The sequence below is a fragment of the Etheostoma spectabile genome, chromosome 8 (assembly GCF_008692095.1).
Source record: "Etheostoma spectabile isolate EspeVRDwgs_2016 chromosome 8, UIUC_Espe_1.0, whole genome shotgun sequence".
NCBI classification, from domain to species: Eukaryota; Metazoa; Chordata; class Actinopteri; order Perciformes; family Percidae; genus Etheostoma; species Etheostoma spectabile.
The window spans coordinates 28216186-28234924 of record NC_045740.1 but is presented as its reverse complement, the minus strand read 5'-3'; the positions used below and the strand labels follow the sequence as shown (position 1 = coordinate 28234924).

Genomic DNA, 18739 nt, shown 5'->3' with positions numbered 1-18739 from the left:
CTCACCAGCACCTGGAACTGGAGCACCCCCACCCCCCACCCCCCACCCCCCAGCCCTCCAAGCAGTGGCAGATTATTACTAATGCAGATGAGCTTTCATTAGGTTCAGCCTGACTGGGTGGTTGCTGTGGCACGTTTTTTGCTGACTTTCTGGTTTATTTAGTTTTTTTTTTTATCCAGCTTTATGTTTTAAGCTGGCAACACTACTGTTGTTGTTGACAGTAGATGCTGAAATCATGGGATATCATCACGATCTGGTATATAAAAGAAAGACCCGTAAAATGATAATTACTGCTCCCTGTATTCACTGCTGTGCTTTTTATGACAGTCATAACACCTTAGTATGCATGACAGAATCCTAATAACCTGTTCCTCATTTATAATTTGCCTCTGGGCAGCTCTTCCATGTGTCTCCACAGAGCAGCCGGCAAGCAGGAGACAAGTAGCAGCTAAGCTAATTAACTACCGGTAGTCAAGCATAGGAATCAGAACATATACAGTAGTCAACCGCTCACAGTCATTTTGAAAAAAGAATGAGAATTATTTAACTCTTAAGGTAAAAGTGAACTTTGCCACCTGGCTGATGGATACACCTATCTGTGTGTGTGTGTGTTTGTAGCGTAGGACTTTGCGCGCCCACGATAAGACAGAGATTTCTGATTTTCACCTCATCGTTTCATCCTGGCTACTTGTCTTTGTTCTCCCTCGCAGTTCAATTCCCATTCATTTCCCAGGATAGGAAGCTGAAGGAAATTAAGCCGCCTTGATAAAACTCCGCGAGCCGCCCACTTAAGCTCGCGGAGGCTGCAATCTGTCTGCTCTATATTGATTGGCTTATTTGAAACATGGGATTTTTTTCCTCACCTAAGCTTTTGTTGGTGGTTAGCAAATGTTGGCAGCACACAAGTAACGTGTTTAACCTTACAGGTGTTTGTAGAGTTACTGCAGAACATTCAAATGTCCCTCAACTGTTTCTGAAATCGGTTTACCACTGAAATCATTAACTGGACAGGTGAAGTTTCTATTCATTTCCCTGCTTGCCACAGATTTGTATTTCTTCTCTGGAGTTAAACACCAGTGGGTTGGCACGGTGATGGCTGCCATCAGCGCCTGACCTGCACAGGTGCCCCCGGGTTTAAATAAATTATGAGGCCTCCTGCTGATCCCCCCCCCCCTCCCCGCTTCCACCATTCCTGTATGCCCGCCATCCCTCCGCAGGGAGCTCCAGAATAGGGGTAGCCCCCACCGCTGCACGCCGCCTCTGCTTCTTCCTGCCCTCCTTCCCTTTCTCTTCTTCCCCACCTCCCCTCACCTCTTCCATCCACTCGCATGAATATTTAAAACCTAGCACCGGGATGGAAAACTATGCAGCAAGGGCAATGAAGACTTGTTAAAGAAAAGAAGAAAAAAAAAGAAACGTTCATTTTGGGACCCCTAACATTACAAGGCAGGTCATGGGAGTATTGATAAAATTCAGATTGGTCCGATTAAAGGGGGGGGAGAGTTAAAAAAACAGAGAAAAACAGAGATTGTCGGGAAAACAGAGAGAGAGAGGGCAAGAGAGACACTGAGAGAGACTGACACTAGCTATAGCGGTCTAGCCGGGGACAGGATCGGGGGGGATTGGGGAGGCCCGGCAGGGACCTGCAATTGGCTCCATGCTGTGTGTGTGTGTGTGTGTGTGTGTGTGTGTGTGTGTGTGTGTGTTAGGAATGACTGCGACGTTGACAGAGAATATCTGGTGTGCAGGGGCCCGTGCAGGCTCCCATAAAGTTTTCAACAGAACAAAACAGATGCATTTGTTTTCTCAATTGGAGGAATTTGCCAATGTGCATATACAAGGGTAAATAGTTTGGCTAATTTGCGGCAGGCAAGTGGGCAGAGCTATCCGCCGTTCAGCCAGCCAGCTGGGGCCTCTGTGTTGGGAGAAAAAGAGGCTTTGATGACCCGTCCCATCTCTCTCTCTCTCTCTTCATTCGGTATCATCCCCGGCCCAACACAATAACTCTCTTGAAATGTTCGACAGCCCAGTTAAACATAGCTCATATTCACTGGGACAGTTGTTGCTCTATAAAATGTTGCTATTTTTCATTGCAGATGGCAGAATTAAATGTGGCTCTGTTCTTACCACACGGGCTATCTTCAGCACCATTCATAAAGTCATAAAGCGACATCACCACGTGACATTTAGATTCCAATTAACGCCTCGCTTTGTTCATATTTATGGAAGTCAACCTTGGAAAGGATCAGGAATTTTTTATAAAAGATGTGTTGATTTAGTGAAGAGGGAAATATGAAAAGAAGAGAATGTCATTTCTGGACTATATGTATGGCCTCCTTCCCTTTCCTTAACCCTCATGTTGTCCTTGGGTCAAATTGACCCCTTTTCAGTTAATTTGTTGTTTTTTTGTCACAAAAAAATGGAAATAATTGAAATAAGCGCTGAAAATGTCAACATTAAAAATATCAAAAAACATCAAGAAAAGCTCCTACAACATTGAAAAAGTGACAAAAATGTAGGAAAGGAAGGAAAAGCGATAATAATGTTGAAAAGAAATGTTGTTTTTTTCATGGTTGACTGGAAGACAACACAAGGGTTAAGTGGCAATGCCACATGTTGGGCCGCCATTGTAAATAAGAACTTGCTCTTAATTACTTGCCTGTGAAAATATAGGTGAAATAAAACAAAAATAATGGTATCCCAGGTTTGAACAATACACTCCTGACTCATAGGACTCATTTAAGACATGTAGGGATCAACAAAAGGGTAGAGGGTTAAGGGTTGGTTATGACTCTGATGGATCTATCTGTTTTTATTGTGCAGTAGTCTTTCATAGCAATCTTGTTTGGATGTTATCAGTAAAGGCCGTTGCAACAGCATTGTCATTCTTTTATTGACCTTGTCCTCACAAATGATCGTCTCCGGGGTTTTCGGAGGATGAGCCACAGGAGACTTGGTTTCTTTTGGAATAGAAAGGCCACTCAAGATTCTGTTTAAGCAGCATGCCAGTCATAAATAAGTCTGAAGCAAATCCTATTTCACCCAAGCTTGATAAATAATTTAAAATGACTAATAGCGCCTTGTGACACAGAATGTATCGCTGTGGTGTATCAGATTCCGGCGGTTTGGGCCTGAGGCGTAATTTGTTTGGAAAAATAATTACTCCTGTATTGGATCCTGGTTAAATATTTAAAGGGTTAGCATTAGGAATGGGGCAGCTTCCAAGGGAGTTTTAGTCTACATCTGGGCTTGAAAGATCACTTCAGAAGACCACAAAGGGGGAGGGGGATTTTATTTCTATACAAACTGCTACATTGCTAAATTTCCCCCCCAAAAAAGCCCATTGCAAACTAATGAACTTCTCCTGTGTGATTTGCCACCGAGCTTTGAAGACTAATCCCAGTGTTTTATGAGCGAGGAGCGTCGGATTGTCTGTTGAGTTCAGCTGGTTATTGAGTGCACAAGCTGGGAGGTTGCAAAGAGCATTAAGAGGCTATATATCAGCCCACCGAGAAAACCCCAAAAAAACATGTTCCACTGAGATTATAGATAACACAGAGAAGAAAAAGCAGAAATACTACAATCAAAAAGAAGAGAAAAAGAAAGAACAATAGGCTGTAAAATGGGAACAGTAGCTGCTCAACCATACCAGACACGTGTGTGTGGGTGACTGGCTGATTAAACACAGAGGTTATTTCCTGTCTGCTACACACAACCTGTTCAATGTTTACATCCTCAAACCACCTAATGGCCCTGCAGGATCAAGTCGTTTACAGCGTCCAGGGAAGGTCTTTGCACACATACACCCATGTATACAGTAAACACATGCAATGGGGAACCGGGTTTTCCCCGACCGGCTATCCCGGAGCAGAGAAAACACGGCATCTCAGTGCGCGTTGTGAGCATGAACCGCACATACCGATCAGCCCTTTAAACACAGCATTGAGGCAGCAACACCGCCACAGTCTGCCATTACAGCCAGAATCTATATATCATCAAACAGATGGCTTCTTTTTAACGACAGTGTTGTTGTCTGAAGGGTTAGGAGTCTCAGTGCATCAGCCAACTTAAAGCTCAGACCGGTGCCTCGACAGACAGGACAACTGAGGCAGGGTCTGGAAAGATCATATCTTGCTGCACCTTATTAACCGGTCTTACTATAACCATGTGCTCCAGGTCTCGTCTTTCCAGATCCTTGTACCAAGTGGAAAGGAATTACATGCGTCTCCCCCTCCTCTGTGGTTCTATATGTGATTCCATTTACACTTTGGCACTCAAGCGGACTCGCCATCAACGTACAAACCAGACGTTCACAGGTCATATCAAGCAGATGTTCGCAGGTCATTCACCAACACTACGCTTTTCACTACTAATCAAGAGCATTACATGAAAGTGGATCCACATGTTTTCTGTAGACATTCCATTTAAGGCTCGAGCAACCTTAGGATAAATCAAAGCTCGGTAAAAGACATTTTACACAAATCCATTAACACACACCACGGATCCTGCACAAGCTGCTGTCAGCACCCAAATAAACAGTATAATACTCTCGTTTGAGCAGGAAATGCATTCAACATCAAAGACTTAAGTAAAACTTCCTTGCGTCTTTTAGAAGTGTGTATGCAAATCTTTTCTACCCGTTTTCTGTTCTGTGTCACAATGAATTAGGAACATTAACAGGCAAAATTTCACGTGTTCTGAAAAGAGTCTCTCTGTTGCGGCCGTCACCATAGCAACCAAGGCTCTCGTTCCAAAATTGTCTATGTGCCTCTGAAGATGCAACACCTGAATTAGACGGGGGCTGTTTTTGATCCGCCTGCCTGCCCCAACCAACAGCTGTGTACTTTAGGGACAGGGAGGGCCCTTGAGCCACACTCTCATCTCTCTGCTATTGTTTGCCCAGGTGGGCAACCCCCCCGCCCTTTTCTCTCTTTCTCTCTCTCTTCTTTGCCCAGCTCTCCTTCTCCCTTTCACTATCTCATTCCCTCTCCCTCTCTTGCTCTCTAGTTCTTCCTCTTCCTCCCGCGCTTCTCTCTGTCTTTGTTCCACAGGGACCTGTGGTCCAACTGAAGCTCTCGGTTACACAAAGAAACCAAATTGGCTTTCATCTGCAGCCTGTTACCAGCTGTGTGCATTGTGCATTTTGTGCTCCCTCTCAGCGCGGAAAAAAGTATAGATTTTACCCATGACAATGTTATTATTATTGGCATTGAGTCAAAGCTGTCCTTGCAGAGACGCTTTCTTCTTTTACATCTCCCGAGCAGATTTATAATTCTTTTACTAAAGTCTTTGGCGTGACTTTGCTGTTAGCAGTGCTGTCAAATAGGTTTGCATCTTTCTGGGTTTGAAGCAGGTTTTAAATGCAAAAATAGGATGATGTCGAGGAGCACCCAGAGGCCCATCCTCCACTTCCATCCTGGGTCAATATTGGTGCCATGCTCTTGACATAACACATAACACACGTACTGTAGGGGCTCCAGGTCCATGGTGACAGTAAGGCTTTAAATCAGAGGTCAGTCAGGTTTTTAGGTGTGTTCATTCACCATTCCCACTCAGTGTGTATTTGAAAGAGTAAGAAAATGGGAGAGATGGCCCACTTACAGTAGTCTACCCAGAGTTTCTGGCCTCGTACACAGCACTGCTCATGGCACTGAAGAAGAACAGCTGAGAAAACAGCAGGGAAGTTTCATTAGTGATCCCTGCCCCTTGTCCCCCTTTCCACTCTTTGCTTCTTTTTACATCTTCCCATCCGTCGTCATCCTCCCTAAACCTCCCACCCTCCTTTTCCCCGATGTCCTCCGTCCCTCTCTTCCTCTCTCCATTTCCTTTATCCTGACCTCTGCCCTTTACGCAAATCTGCCTGGCATTTCAATCATCACATCCAGAGGACATATAGGATCACAAAGCCTCATCCTTCTCAGCTGGCCATAAGGGCAGAGAGCTTCCACAGGATGTGCTAGTATGGATTTCTTTATACAGTTGTTGGGTGTCTGAGCAGGAGCTTTGCCTCAGCATGTTTCAGAACATTCAGCAGATCCTAGGCTAGTAATTGAATATAAAGGATGGAAAAAGAAATATCTAACTGAAATCTTTTCATATACTCATGTACAGAATTGGTGGCACAGAGGAGTTGTGGGGGAAAAAAAGTGTAAATATCGGTACTGTTCTTTCCTTTTAGCGCAGTAAACAGGTGGTTGAGAGAAAAGGAGGTCAGGTACTGGATTGTGCCTTCCTTTGTGCAGGTTTTTTGTGTGCTAACACGTGTCCTACAGTCAAATAGCTGTACCCACAAGCATCACAGACGCCGTCGCTGCTACGGAGCTCACTCTGCTGCTCTTGAATCAGTCAAAGGCAAGCGTTACTGCCGGAAGACAGGGGTTTAACAGACTCCTTGAACTCAAGTGCATGTCTATGTGTCTGGGTCTATCTCTTTGAATCGTCAAATCAATCATAACTACAGCATCAGAAAGTTTGTTTGTTTGCGTTTTCTTCACAAAGGCGAGGGGGGGGGGGACAATCCATGACTAAGTGTAGTGAATAATAATGAGTTCGAGGAGAGAGGCTCAGGGTGATGGCACCAGCTACCTGTCACGTTGGTGTTTCTTCTTTGTTTTCAGCCTAAAAGAGCTTCCTTCTCTCCTTCGCAAGCTCTACCAAGTCTTGATTCATGAAAAGAAGCCATTTTGTGGGGCTAATTGCCTAAAACCGGCTGCTGAAGCGTCTGGGGACAAGTCATAACAGCCCTTTTAGATATACTGCAGACAGGTGAAGCAGGGCAGACCCTGGACCAGAGCAAAATCATCGGCCCCCAAATGTTGAGCCTGCGTACAGCAGATGCTGACCCTCAGTACGCTCTCACCACTTGAAGCCAGTTTTTGCAAGCTTTATTTTACAGCAAGTTGGCTAGAGCAGAACAATGTACTTTCCAAATATATTAGAATTCATAGAACATTTCTGCCCGAAAGACAGCTAAGCAAGTGTGTTCGTTAAAACGCCTTCCAAGTGGGTGCAGCGGCATGTTCCGACACACCTAGCGCCTCCTTTCCCATCAGCCAGGAGAGAGGAGTGCTATTTGCATTACAAAGTTCCTGTGGAGCAGAATGAAACACAGACAGAGCTGTGAGCAAAATGAACACTTTCAGGGTGGCCCTGCGCTAATTGCAACTGGGGTGCATTTACTGATTATAGTTAAGTGGTCCAAAATGGTCCCCTGCTCTCTGTTACATTGACCCACTCCCTCCCCTGGTGGATGTGGTCAATAGCGGGCCTGTTGAGATGCCTTTCCTCTGAGGGAAGAAAACAAGGTCCAATCATGCCTGTCTCCTCGCTTCTTCGCAAAGCAGACGGGAGGGATCGCTGAATTTAAATCAGTTTAAATCCGAGTTTATGACAAGGGGGAATAATGGAGTGGGGACAACAGGAAGCAGCAGGCTGCTTGTTTTCATAATTGACGTGTTGAATTAAAATACATATCCCAAATTAGATCTGCAGAAGCTAAAATGATTCCCTTTAAGTGTGAACAATGACTGAAAAGAAGATTCAACCCATTTGTGTGCTTGAGGCTGCTTATCTTTTTTTGTGAGTGCATGTGCCGCTCATGACTATTCATGTTGGCCTGCAAAAACATGCAAGTGTGGTCAAATGGAAATTAATGGAATGCAAAGTGGAATGTAAATGCAGTTGCAGAGGGAGGGGGGTGAAATCCTCGCTAAAGATCCTGGAAGGTTGCATGCGTAGACGGGACCAGGTCAGTGTTTTGTATTCCCTCTCTTCCCTATTGGCTGCGCCGTAACAGGAGGCCCCGCAGTGGGAGAGCAGGCCGGGGGAGCTATAGCAGCCACTGGATCACACAGGCTCTGATCTCCCCTCTGGGTTCCTGAGCGTCTGTGGGGTAGACTTTAGGCCTACTGATAAAGAGGTGGAGATCTCACACCCCCTCTAGTGCCGGCTCACGAGCAGGTCTCTCTTTTTTTTTTTCTGTTTTAACCACACAGAGCACACATTATCTTTAGCCTGGGTGTCATTTCTTGGAAGTACTGATGGATTTGTTTTTTGTTTTTATCCACATGCATATATATAGAGTGATGCAAAAGTTGACTCACTTTCCTGAAAGTGAAGAAATCTTTTACTCCATGTCTCTGAAGGAGTTATTTGCTTCTAAAGGTTTTTTTTCTCAGAGGGGGTTTGAGTCCTACAGCAGGTCTAGTGTTTTACATAACCCTGACATGGTGATGTAATTCCTTCTTCCCCTGAATGCTGGTGTCAGAAACACTGGGCTGTGTCCCTCTAGCCGTTCGGTCTGCCCCTGTGTCATAATCTCTCTCATGCCTGCCCTGATCCCGCTCCAATTTATGTAATTAACTGATGTCACTGCTCTGGATTGCTTGCAAACAAAGTATCACTGCGGCCCTGATTTCCCTAAAAGTAACTAATCCTTGAGGACCTGTGGTCTATCAAGGCTGTTATTCACATAGCTTACATTTATATGAGAGGGGATATGAAAAGGCAGAAAATAACAAGCTCCATTACATAAACATGGAGAAGCAATTGGGGTAGAAAAAAAAGTTGTTTTTATTATAAGAGCTAGCGAAATTACTACATGCCAATTAAAGTGTTTTATGAGTTTGGCTTGCTGACGTAGAGGGATGTGTGTGTGTGTGTGTGTATGTGTGTGTGGGAAGTGAGAAATGGGTTAGCTTTGTGTGACTAATACAGCACTGAACCTGTGCTTTTAGAGCAGAAGTACTAACAGAGCACATAACCGCCAGGCTCTGTTTAACAAAAAAAAACTCCTTTTATAACTGAGTGGACCTTTTGTTTGTGTACATGGAGGGCAGTTTGCACTCCTGTATGCACATCTGCGTGTGCAAGAACAAACATACATCCAACGGGGCTGGACGATTACATTTCCAGGGCATGGTCAGTGGCTCGTATGAGCTCATGCATCCATACAGTGCGATGGAAGGCAGCCGTTCTGGCAAGTAAGCAGACCTGACCTAAAAAAACAGTCAGACAGAGATATAGGCAGACACTAAAGCCAGATAGACCAGCAAGAATACAGAGAGACAGGCTGGCAATCTAGCACATTGGTATGAAATGGACAAGCAGACCCACAGACACATAGGGGGCAGGGGCATGCTTTAGGAAAAGGGAGAGACAGGCACATTCATGAACATTTAGGTTAGACACACTGGGTGAATGTGTCAGGCTTTGCAGCTGCCCTCAGACATAGATCGCCAACAGAGAACCAGCCATCCAGGACACATCACGTGGCTCAAGGCCCAGTGCCGGCGCTCCCGACTGGGGCAGGGACTCTGCCTCCCTCCCCTGGAGGGTAGGAGATCCAAGGGCGTCTCCTGAAGTTTCCATGGTTGCATATCTCAGCTCGATCCAGCCTTGTTTGTTTCGCCTGCAACATGCTCCACTGCACCGACCCACATTAATGAAGTGCTCGCAGACTTAACCCTTGGGTGGCAAGCTAGACGGCCGAACTAGCACCCATTTGTTCTCATTCCTTCGCTGCTGTGATATTTAGGCTAACATGCGATGGGAAATGAGCTTGGTTTGTGCTTTCCGTTTCTTATGCACCATGCCTGATGGTAATGAGGGGGAAAAAAGGCCAGAGGAGAGGGGTGGGGTGAACATGCTAATAGTGGGTGTACATTTTGATGCCTCACTACCAGCATGGAGTGGTTTGGAGAGACGGGCTATCATTCTCCACCTCCTTTCCTCATTATCCTCCCACGTCTCTCTCTGTCTCTGTCCTCCCCCATCCCCTGTTTTCTGCTCTCATCCCTCTCCATGCCCTTCACTATCTTCTTTCCTCCACCCCTCCTGCTGCATCTCCCTCCTGGTACTCCTCACCTACACCCCTCTCACCCCCACCCAACGCCTCTCTCCCAGAATATGAGATACATTTGTTTTCCTGCGCCAGGCCACGAGAGTGGGACGCGTGGCGTGCAAAAGTGCTGATGTGTTGGTTTCTGGGTAATTATAACATCCCTCGGTCTCCAAGAAAACTCTAAACTAATGTTTAATTTGCCTCTCCGCTCAAAGGAAGCCCTCCTTTGTTATTGCGTGGCAATTAGCTGGAGCCAAGGCCCAGGCATTTCCTGTGATTGTTGTGATTTGCATAGCGAGCGAATCAGAGAGAGTATCAAGACCCTATACCCCTCTTCTCTCACTGCCATTACATTACAGCCACCCACTCCTCCTTTTTTTTTACCTCTTTCACTTCCTCCCCTCCCTTTACCCCCTTTTGCTACAATGAATCTCCATCAGTGGCCTAGCAACGGAAATTTCAACCCCTGTGTCTAATACCTCTGTACATAGTGGCTGATTGACACGGTAGATTGAGTACCTGGAGGGCACAATACAATTTTTTTTTTTCCAATACAAAAGTGTCAGAGGGTCACGTGACTCTTCCCTGCGCCATCCCTAATGGTCTAGTTTCAGCTTCGATATATAGCTTCGATAGCTTCTCATTAACTGCCTATTAACCTAGCTGGTGGCATTCTACTGAGGACGGTGCCAATGGAAGTTATTAATTGAAGTTATAAACATGTGTGGATAAAGATGTTGGCCGTGTGCACACCGGACACACACATGCATGCAGTGTTTTAAAGGTAGTGCGGCAGAATGGAAGCCCATGTGTAGTTAATGAGATTATCAGTCACAAAGTAAACAGTAGATGTTAGTGGACGTTCTGTTTTTGGTCCTGAGGGGAAAGCCTTAACTAGCATAGCTGCATCACGGTGGCTGTTGTGTTTTCTGCTCTGGCTAGATAAAAAATAGATTCCCACAGAGTATTAATTCTCAGGCTGAATGCAGCTGCCATGTTTTTATGAAAGCATTGTTACCGCGTGTCACCGTTTCCGAATAACTCACAATTGGCATGCATTATTTTATTAGTAGTCGCGTCATATTTTGTTATTACAGAGTAATTTTGAGTCTCTGGATTTGAATGTGTCAAACCTAACCTTGATGAACTCCTACACAACAGTCCACCTTTGTAGCTTTGCTCAGCTTTAGTTGCATTAGAATACCTGAATGAATTTGCATCGCCTTATCAGTTCCAGCCTGTCTACGCTTACTATAATAGTACCGCTGTGCGAAATGATATCCACATTTGCTCTGCTGCTTCTCTCTTACGCTCTCATCAGATTATTAGAACTGGTATTTTCCCATTTGTGGGTTTAAGTGCTGAGAGCTGTGGCTTCAGGGAGCCTGTTTAGTGGAGAGAGAGATATAAAGAGGGAGAACGCAAAATGAGAGAAAGAGAAGTAGGCAGAGAGCTAATGGCAAGATAGAAGGTAAGCTGCGGTAGCTGTTAAACCTGAGCGGTGGCTAATCCATCAGATGGCACTCTGCGCTCATCTGCTCTGGACTGGTGTGGCATGGTCCATCCAGGGCCCCGGCAGTCAGACATAGCCTCCTGATCTATATTTCAAAGCCAAGAGCAGAGAGGAATTCAGTAATGAGCTCGCATCTTCCTTTTGGTAGAGGAAGACTGTCTTTGTGGAACTAATTGAAAGTGGCATGTGGAGCGCCGGGGAGCTCTTTGGGGGCTGTGTCGCGTTTCAAGGGATGTGCAAAGATAAGCCTGCATGCCGCTGTGGCTTTTGTGTCACAGGTCTGATATAAACAGGTCTCTTGGAGGAGAGTGATGCACTTTACGGCTGCAATTGTGGGGGGGGTTGTGTTTTGCGTGTGCGTGTGTGTGTGTTTTTTTGTCTACAACAACCTGTGTCCATTGCTGAAATTAACCCACACCCTTCCCCCCACGCATTCCGCATCTCTCCTTTTCTCCCTCCCGTTAATAAATCTAGTTTTCTGTGTCAGCTCATCAGAGATGCGCGCGTGTGTGTGTTTGTGTGTGCATTTGTGCACACGCGTGTGTGTTATTTGGGCTCTCTGAGCACATCGGGGGAGCGGCTCTAAAGGGGAGATGGGGTTTCTCTATTGCAGATATGGAAATGGCCCGAGACGTATGCAGTTAGGCTGATATACTGCGTGGCATTTACTGAAATGATGAAATAGAGCCTGACCTTAACTATTTACAGACACACACACATCCATTAACACTCACACACCCACATGTGCACACTCACATTCAGAAACATGTACATGTACCAGTTATATGTGCCAGTCGGGGAGTATTTTGCTGTGGAATCAGCTTTTCTGTCCAATCGGCCATGCTGTTTACAGTGTTTTCTCCTTTTTGGAGCCAGTGAGAACCACATGGACAGGAAGGACACATGTCGCTGAGGCTTCTTCATGAGTTTTGGTTTCCCCAAATGCAACATTCCTTGTGGTTAAAGCTGTGGGAAATGTGCTTCTTCACCCTCACCCTGTACATCTGGATCTTAGAGTTGCTGTGGGAACATTGATGCTGATAATGTAAAGACCTGACTCAACTCTCACTCAACTCATTCTCACCTTTAATTGATAGTTTGGTAAATGATAGCACACACCCTCTGTATGTTGCTTCTGAGCATACAAGTGCAAAAAGAGGAGGAATTGATAAAGAGAAGTCTCGTATCTCACCAGGTTCCTGTTTGCAACTTGTGCCGTACCTTCATTTATTGCATGATAATGTCAGTTTCATATACTGTATATTGACTGCTCTGCAGTCACAAATGAGATTATTAGATTATGTAGCCTGTTTGCTGACATGGTCTTTTTTTACCCCTATCAACATGACACACCTTGAGAAAAAGCAGCAAAAAGAGAATAAAACAATATTCAATGGCAGCAGAATCTAAAGGACCTCATTAACATTCCACCAGTTTTTTGGTCCTCTTGATCCACTGTTGTTCGGTTTAACCTGATCGTGTCAATTTTGAATGAGCCAATGGCAGCGGGAGCAGGACAATTTCTCCTGCAGAACAATTTGAAACACTAACGCAGGGGTGAAAGAAAGATATGTTCCATTTTAGGGGGCTTGAAATGGTGAACAGAAGGGGGGAGGAGGGGGACGGGGGTGGTGAAAGTTGAGCCAGAGAGGCAGGGAACAGCCCAGCTTGGTACCCAGCTGTGAAGCTACCCTCTGGGGCTTTGGGAGGCGGTGGAATGTGGCTGATGTGAGTCTGCGTTTGGGCTGGACATAGTGAAAGCCCGGGGCGTGCAGCTGTGAGCAGGGGTGTCTGGGAGAAGGGTGTGTACACATCCATACCTACGTGTTAAAAGGAGAAGAGAGAAAAACAGAGAGACATTCTGCGGATTCATTTATGTGTTGTTTTTTGTGTGTATATCATTTTGTGAACATGTTTGTATTTATACACGCAACCTTCTATCGGCCACAGCTGAGGCTCCATCTCAGGGAAAGGATCGACATTCTGACTCATTTCCTGTTTGAGGGTTCAGGACACGCTCTTTTGCTTTGTTCACCAGAGACGTCTGAATTGTGAGACAGAACCAGATTACAACAGGCTACCTCCCTTTGGGATTGGTTGGTTTGCCAGTCAGCTGAGAGCAGCTTTGTTCAGAGCGAGCCCGTCAGGCGGAGATGACAGCTAGCTTTTGTTCTGGAGATTTCCTGTCCTGTCCTGGGCAAAGGGTCGGTTAAAGTGCATTGAGGAGCCATAGCACTACTCCCTTACTTCCCTCCCTTTTTTTTTCCCGCCACTTGAATCCCCACTGGTCATATTTCCCACCACCCGACCAATTATAGTGCCCAATGTGTCAGGGAGAAGTGATCTGATTGGCTGTGTCGGGGGTGTCTGGGAGGTCAGAGCTGTGTTCATTTCACACTGTGTCCTTTTGGACTCCCTCCAGCAGCACCCTCAGACCGCTCTCACACAGACTGCGGAGGAAGAAAAGTGGCGAGAGGGGAAGAAAAGCAGGAAAGAGGGAGACAAATAGAGGAGAAAGAGTGAATTCCTCTGTACACAGTCTCCGGCGCGATATGATTTCTTGCCTGAGAAATCGTAAATGTGTCATGTTTAGCGCTGGTTTAAAATTCCCATTGACTCCAAGCAGGCCCCTCCAGTGCTGCTGCTCCACAGTTTGCGCTCATACTTAAAAACTGTCTGTTGCCTCTCGACAACAAAAAAGAGATGTTCAGAGCCAGAAGGCCTCTGTTGTGTGTGTTCAGTGAGAGGGGACGGTCTTCCCTCTGGGCAAGGTAAGCTAAGACAGGAAAACACCTGGTTAAGGAAGGCAACCATCAGTTACAGGGCTGTCACAGGACATGCATATCTGTATGGAATGTTTTTTATTACATGCATACCACGATGAAAGCATGTTTGTCATTTCCCTGGTATGTCTTGTCGAAAAAAAATATTTCTGCATTCATGAAAGAGCTGAACAATGTTGTCTGTCATTAGACTCCCGAGAGCAACGGTCTCCAATCTCAGGTGGTGCTATCACTTCTTGTTATACTTTATCATTTGGCTCGTAAACATGACCGTCCCCCCCTCCCTGTCTGTATCTTTGTTTATAGATTTGTAACTTGAGGGCGAAACAGAAACCAAAGACTATCAGGTTAAAAGGCAATTTGACGTGCATAGCCTCAGAAAAAAAAACAAGAGCCCCTTCCATTCATTATCTCACGTGCATCACATTCCATTTATGTTTATGGCTTGGTACGTTTCATGGAATTATTGAGTAACCTTATTATTTTGAGTGTATATTTCAAACCAAAGCTAAGGCGAAATTGGGATTTTCTTTTTTCGAAGATTTTTTTTGGGGTCAATTTAGGCCTTCATCATATAGGACAACTGAAGATGTGAAAGGGGGGGGGGGGGGGGGGGGGGGGGGGGGGGGAGAGAGAGGGAATGCAAGGCAGCGAAGGGCCGCAGGTTCAACAAGGACTGAGCCTTTGTATGGGGCGCACGCTTTACCAGGTGAGCTATCCAGGCTCCCTAGTGATGAACTATTTTATGACATTCTATGAGTTAACTAAGCTAATTAAAAATAATAATAATAATAATTAATTTCAACTCTAACTCAGAGCCAGCAAAGCACCTTGATTTCCAGGGTTGATCGGGGTTAGTATGTACATCCTCTGGGATATCAACCCTCACTGTCACATATCACTGATTTCCCCCTTTTGGTGAGTCCACCACAATTATACTTACAAGGCAAAGCCAAACTAAGACAATACATTTATGTCTTAATCAGACATAACATTTATTTAATTCCACACCATGTATGTACTTGGTGGACCCAGCGCAGAATAGAAATGAGTCAAATAACTATTTAGATGGATTCACATCTGTCCGTTTTCACCTTGAGTGAGACGACGTCAGCAGAAATGACAACGTCATTTTGTCTCTAGTAATTGAATCTTCAAGTGTAGCTACATGAAAAGGATAATGCCACATTGATTGTTGCTGTACAGTAATTGTTGCCCTCAATAGACAATGGCATTTTAAACGGTGAGCATGCCTTCATTGTTTGTCAGGGTAGACCGTGTAGGGGACGGGAGAAAATGATCGCTCTCTATATGACAGAAAGAAGGAAAAACAATACGTGGGTATTGTCATTAAGAGGTGAATAACTGTGACTTCTCTTACAAATGACTGCAGGGTCCTGTTGCTTGGTCAAATTAATTACCTGTCATTGTGACTGATTGTTTTTGAAGACATCTCGTATTATTATTATTGCCTGCGCTATGAAAGGAGTTGAAGCTACATTCCACAATGCAGTGGCAACACAAATTAAATATGTATTGCCAAAAAAAAAAAAGCCAAATTATATATTATAATAATATATAATTATATATGTGGTTCTGATGGAGATTTGCTTTTGGTTTTGTATTTTTTGTTACTTAACGGCTTATTTTGACATGAGAAACATCTGACTGTTTTATAAATCTTTCCATAATCCATGAATATGTGCGAAAACATTGAATTACCAGTAGTAATATCTCAGCCCAAGCCATGTGTATTAACGTGGCCTAAACTTTAAGAAAGAAAGCACACACCTGTCCCCTTCATAACACGTCTTTGTCTTCTGTCTTCGTTTGTCTTAGCAGGAAGTCCTCTGAAGATGCTATGAGGGGACGACCTATTCGTCCAAATTCCTCCCTAAAGCCTTAATAATCTTGCTGTTGTTTCTCTACGTGATGACGTTTCTAATTCTTATCAGGGAAGAATGCAGCGTGACGAACGGCGTTAATAGTGTCTGAAGGCACAGCGGGCAGGGTGCATGCTGGGACAGATAGAGGGACACGACTCTAAGGAGACTCTTGATCGGCAGAGGCTTCACCTTTCCCAAAGGACACTCCGTGATTGTTGTTTTTTCTTGTATGCTTGTGAGATTGCTGTTATGCGACAAAGGGGGGGGGGGTTCAGTCAGTAATTGAGTTTTAAGTTATAAGTATTAAGATCTGACCGCAGCTGGGTGACAATTTGTATCAGCCTTTGTCAGTCTGTCCTATCTGCTCCCTAATTAACCATGAGCCTACTGCACTCCAGAAACACACACATAAACCACAAAGAAGAGAGCAGCACTGTACATGGACAGACAGACAGACCGACAGACAGACAGACAGACAGCAGATACTGAGACAAGCAGAGAAACAGGCAGATGTTGGAGTAAGGCTGGGGAAATCACATCCAGGAGGACTCTCCCGTGTTACATTTTGGAGAGATGGGGAGCTGCTGTATAGGACCTGTGTGAGGTTTAGTTACAGCTCTCTGCAGCCCTGTAGCTTGTCGTGAGGCAGCGCAGCATGGGCACCGAGAATTCATGTCACACACAGCAGAATTTGATTAGGCAGGAGATGGTATTACTGCCCGACAGGGTGGGAGGAAGGAAGATGGCAGTCATACAAGGGATAGTGATAGAGACAGGGAGGGGTGGAGGGGGGGGGGGGGGGGGATGGGTAGAGGTAGTGAAATGTAGCCCATGTACTGTATGCCCGGGGTGTCGGTGGAGGTGAAGTTTTGCTGTACAAATGTCTCCCCCATATGCGCTTTCACTTGCCCCAGAAATAAGGAACTAGTCAACCAGAGCACCATTTATGATTGGAACTGTGTGTGTGTGTGTGCGTGTGTGTGTGTGTGTGTGTGTGTGTGTGTGCATGTGTTTTGTGTGTGTGTGTGTTTGCTTGTATTGAATGGCGGGGAGATGTATGCCATTTCAATGGTAGGACGGCGCCCCCGTGGCTCCTAGCTATGTGTTCACAGGCGCCACATTTTAAATGGATTATTTTTTAACCACAAATCCAGTATGCGCGGCTCCGCAAGCCGACCACATTGATTGTGCCCCCCCCTCTCTCTCTGTTCCTCTATCACTTGATCTATTTCTTAGTCACCCTAAATCAGCAGAATGGGATGTATCAATGCAAAGCCTTGAGATTTTTTTGCTCTGGACTATAGCAACTGCTGAAGAAAACTGAACAATAACATGACAATAATGCTTTCAACCAGACAGCAAAAAATACAGACACACTACTATTGAGGGAAACAGACAGACAGTTAAGCCAGCAAGAAGATGAGATTGTGATTGGTTTGGCCAACAGTTTACATAACTGTCATGCTGGGGGTTTTTTTTGACTGAAAGGCAGTGATATAAATATTACGATAGAAATGGAGTCTATTTAGCAGTTTAGGGCTGCGCTGCTGGGACTTGCTGGCACTGGGCTGGACAGATTGTAGCCTGGTGAAAGGTTTAAGTCTCGCTCACTGAATCCTTCGTTCACTCTAATCTGCTTTAGTGATCAAGGCTTTGGTTTTAGCAGCCGACACAATCTCATCTGCCTGACTGAGCGCCCGCGCCCATCCGCGGACCGGGTCTTGCTGCTCGCTGTGCTGCTTTCCTGTCTGTTTTGGTGAATGTCTCAGCCACGCTGACATGCTCGCTGGTTGACTGAGTGACCGCGTGTTAGAATGTGTTATCGTCTGTCGGATTTTCTGCCTTTAGTTTGGCTTCACCCACTCCTAGCCAGCTCACTGTGTGACCCACATTTCCTCTGGGCATATTCAAAGTGGGGAGTAGGGACAAAGAGAGAATTCTGAAGGGCCAGCAGCAACCTTCCAAGAAACGTGTCCATATTTTGTTTTGTGATATACAGTTCTTTTGCCATCATATGATATGAATTACCCATTTTTAAGTTCTTATTTTGAGATTCCACTAAAAGTCAGATTTTCATGGAGCAGAGCTGCACATGCCGGAGGGTTGGGTCAGTGTCTGGCCAGTGGCTCGTAGACTGGCCTAATACTGTCTGACTGTCAGTCTACTACCCTAATAGGGCTGGAGGGACTTGAAACCCCCTCTTTGCATCTACCATCTCTCCAGGCTGTGTGCGCAGAAAGCATCTCTGTATGACAGATACCCATCATTTACCACAAAATCCTTCCTGGCACTATTTCATTTGACAAGAGAGGCAAGAGGGGACAGAATATGTGTGTCTGTGTGTAGGTGGGTGGGTGGTTGGGCATCCATCTTCCATTGTTGTGCCCAACCCAACCTTTCAGTCTTTCCCTTCCTCATCTCCTTTCTGTCATTTCTCCCCACACCTCCACCCGGTTGAAAGAGGTTTGTCCGTTTGACCCCGTCACCAGGCGATGGGGGTTGGTTGTCTAGAAGGTACTGCATGGAGCTGGGGGCAGGTGAAAATGAGATGTATTACTTACAGCCGCATGCTGGAGAATTATAATAACCACAGGAGAAAGGTAATTACCAACCGGGAACAATGAAGCGCTGCATAGACGTCGCACACAAACAACTGAGCTGCGCCCTAGCTGAGCTCATTGTAAGATTTTTGGAGTTGTTAGCGTTGCTTATGGAA

The 18739-nt window shown here is 45.4% G+C and overlaps 1 protein-coding gene and 1 long non-coding RNA gene across 6 annotated transcripts in view; one reads left to right on the top strand and one right to left on the bottom strand.

Moving 5' to 3' along the window:
* The window catches only part of hipk2 (homeodomain interacting protein kinase 2), a 72596-nt gene that overhangs the window by 27297 nt on the left and 26560 nt on the right, over positions 1-18739 (top strand). The window lies entirely within an intron of this gene.
* The window catches only part of LOC116694633 (uncharacterized), an 18103-nt gene continuing 12226 nt past the window's right edge, over positions 12863-18739 (bottom strand). The window contains exon 3 of one of the 2 annotated variants that reach the window (XR_004333234.1): positions 12863-13174. This is a non-coding gene — a long non-coding RNA (uncharacterized LOC116694633). Of the gene's footprint in view, positions 13175-13610; positions 13805-18739 lie in introns of those variants that run through there. The other variant, XR_004333233.1, reaches the window with a different exon arrangement.